This window comes from Salvia miltiorrhiza, chromosome 2 (assembly GCF_028751815.1).
Source record: "Salvia miltiorrhiza cultivar Shanhuang (shh) chromosome 2, IMPLAD_Smil_shh, whole genome shotgun sequence".
NCBI classification, from domain to species: Eukaryota; Viridiplantae; Streptophyta; class Magnoliopsida; order Lamiales; family Lamiaceae; genus Salvia; species Salvia miltiorrhiza.
The window spans coordinates 26,379,194-26,382,474 of record NC_080388.1 but is presented as its reverse complement, the minus strand read 5'-3'; the positions used below and the strand labels follow the sequence as shown (position 1 = coordinate 26,382,474).

General features: G+C 41.1%; 1 long non-coding RNA gene across 1 annotated transcript; it reads left to right on the top strand.

Annotated features, from left to right (window-relative positions):
• Positions 1-296: 296 nt before the first annotated feature.
• LOC131007630 (uncharacterized) lies at positions 297-3,005 on the top strand. The gene is made up of 2 exons (XR_009096190.1): positions 297-2,051; positions 2,552-3,005. It is a non-coding gene; the product is annotated as an uncharacterized LOC131007630 (long non-coding RNA).
• The last annotated feature ends 276 nt before the right edge of the window (positions 3,006-3,281 follow it).

The following is a 3,281-nucleotide window of genomic DNA, read 5'->3' as shown; positions in this document are numbered from 1 at the left end:
GCAGCGGAAAATAGTAACTCGAGTATATGTGTGAAGACATATACTCTACTCTGAGATTCACATTCTAGATTGACAAAAGCTTCGCTTGCACACTGCATCTCCGATCACGGCTCAACCTGCACATTTATAAATATATGCAGGGCTAAGTACGGGAGTACTTAGTGGGCACTTGCCGAAATTTACATACATGCATATTATTTTATTGTTAAGTCTTTCATCAGTAGTAAGATACGATGGTTTTCTTTTAAAAACTCGTACTTACTAAACAATATCATTTCTTTCATAAATAACCCGCGCATGTATTTTATATCATTAATAACCATATCAGTAACTCGTGCCGAGAGGGAGGCCTCCCTTTACGGACACTGTGATCGGCCAACCCGCTAGATGACTCACGATCACAAAGGTGTACACTAATTCCGAAGGGATTTGCGGTCTCATCCAGAATAAAACATCATATAGGCAATTAATAATAAAACATAAAGCATATATGCATTGACAATTATTTAAAGTCGTTTCATAAGGCATAAAGTCTTAGCAATTCTATAATATGATTTTAGTTTATACATAGAAAGCCCACCTGATAGCAAAGACTCACGGCTTAGCTTTAACTCTTTTGCTTGACCTTTAATCCGAGAAAATAAAGTAAAGTTTAATTCGAGGAAATTTCCAAATAAATGAGGATGCGTAAAGTAATTATGCATGAGTCATATTCCTTTTAATTATTAGGAGATGTTAATCTGAATTATAGGATTAAAGCTCATCTTAGGGGCTCGAATAATTAATCTTAATTAATCCATGCATCTTAGGATGTTCTAACCTGCTTTCTAATTAAATAGATCTATTCTATTTAATCCATAATCGGAAATTAATAAGCTAACAAGTCTTAAAATTGATTTTCTATTAGACTTAAATATAGGATAAATAATAAAAACCCAATTTAATTAATTCTAATCAGTCCACTCTACTTAATAACAAACCTGGGCTCATTTAAGGAAATAAGTCAGCCATTTTTTAATTAAATCCAGCCCAGTAAAAAAAAGAACAGGTCCAATACAAAAATAATGAGAGGCCCAATCAGATTTTAAAAGAATTAGGCCCAAGAAAAACAAATCAGGCCCAAGAAAAAAAAAAAAAAACCCAATTCCTCTCTTTTCTCCCCCAACTCACGATTCCTCTCTTCTCAAATCAGAAACGCCTCTCTCTCTCTTCCTCTCTCTCGCTCCGCCTTCGTCGAGGCTTCCGCTGCCGCCGCGATCTCCTGAAGTCCGGCGACCAGCTGCCGGCGTGGCTGGCGTTCACCTGTTGACTGCGCCGCCTCCTCACCTAAAACCCTCTCTTCACCGCTGCACAAGCAGAGCCCCAAATCGAGCCCTAAATGTTTCTCCTTCGTTGGGTCCGCCGCCACCGTGGTTTCTGTAAATCCGGCGACTCACCACCGTCGTCTCTGAGAATCCGGCGAGTGGTCGCTGCTTTCGATTCCGGCGTCGCACTGCCTCCTCAGACCTCCCCCCTCTCTCGATTTGCCTCTCAATCGAAATCCCCAAATGAAGAATGGAGTAAAAGCCCTAGCTTTCCAGAAATCAGAAATCGCCTCCCTCTGTTCGACGCCGCCGCGTCCTGTAACACCGGCGCCTGTTAGTCGTCGTTCTCCCTCAGTTCTTGGTGGCGCCGATGTAGAACCTGAGCCCGACGCCATCTCTCAACTTTGCCGCCGCTTGAAGGATGTTGAGCCTCCGTCCGTCGCCTCGGCGTGCGATTTTCGGCGAGACTGCCGTGTCTGGATTTCATTCGCCACCGCTGGCAGATTCCAAGAATCGGCGAAGTCGCCACAGCTCTGGATCGGTGCGCCGTCATCCCCGATTCAGAGCTGGCAGTAGTCCCCCCCCCCCCCCCAACCTAAAGCTAAGTTTTAATCTTGCTTCTTCTTCTTTTCATTGCAATGGAGTATCGATACACATAGAGGCTTATTAGAGCAAGAGAAGCCAGAGCTTAATTGTTCTAAAAGTGAGCATGTTGTGGTCGTATTTGTTCGTCTATCAGTAATAGTGGTGAGTTAAAGTGTTCCCCATATTCTGTGTCTGTGGAGTCCATTGTTGTTCATCGAATACATGAATCAGATGTAACATATCTCTATATCCCTAGAGTAAAGGAAGTGTAGTCTGCTATTGCTACATAAACTTATGTGAATAACTAATCATGCTCATCTCCTATTAGCAGCATTCATTAAAAAAAAAATCATGCTATGATGATGTGTGAAGCATGTACATGGAGATAGTGAACTGGGATAACGTATAATACCTTGAGGATATGGTTGTGGTGGCTGTTTGCTGCTGTGTTGAATTAAATGCAGGGGATGGAAACTGAAATAGAATAATCTTGGTAACAGCCTTAATGAATGAAGGTGAAATTGTGGCAGGGAGTAATAAAGTTCAAGGTGAAGCTTACCTTGAAATTGCTTGGTGTTGGTTATATTATCTGCTGCTGTAGTTGACTGATCTTAATTAGGGGTAACTGAAACATAACAGTGGTTGTTCTTGCATTAATGCAGGTGAAATCTTGGAGGAGTTGAAGAGCGTTAAAGAAGTTTACCTCCTTGGCAGAGATGGATGAATGATTTCCTCCCTTCTTCACGTGAGCTGTTAGAGTATAATGGAGAGGGAAGTGTTAGGAGGTTGTTTGCTGAAATGAGAGGTAAAAAGGGAAGAAGGCTGGCTGGAGCTTGAGTACCTACTAAATGGTAGGGTGGCTGATGTGAGTCCCATGTGTACCTTGGGTATGGCTGTTGTGGCAGAGGTGGAGTGCTTACTGCTGCTGCAGTTGTTACAGAAAATGGGGAGGGGACGCAGCTGATCTTATTCTCTCCCTCTCTCTCTCTTTTTTTTTTCCTTTGTTGCAGGTGGTAGAATAGAGTTGTAGTATAGGTGTAGGGTTGTAAGGTTGTGATGGTAAGGGATTAAGAGTTGTGAAGCGATTTAAATAAAATCCTTCAGTATTGGTCGTTCTGTATTACAATTAATCTAATAAATATTGTATCTCTTACAATTAATCTAATAAATATTGTATCTCGATATCTATTTTCTTGTCTTGCAAAAATCTAAATTATATCCGTAGATTTAATTCGTTCGTCGTTCTAATATTTAAATTAAATCCGTATATTTAATTAGCTTCAAAGTCGGAAGTAATCCATGACTTTAAGTAACAATATGAATAGATATAAATAATCAGAACCGATCACCTATTCACCGTGGGCATGCATAACGTGCCCACCATGATGTGGC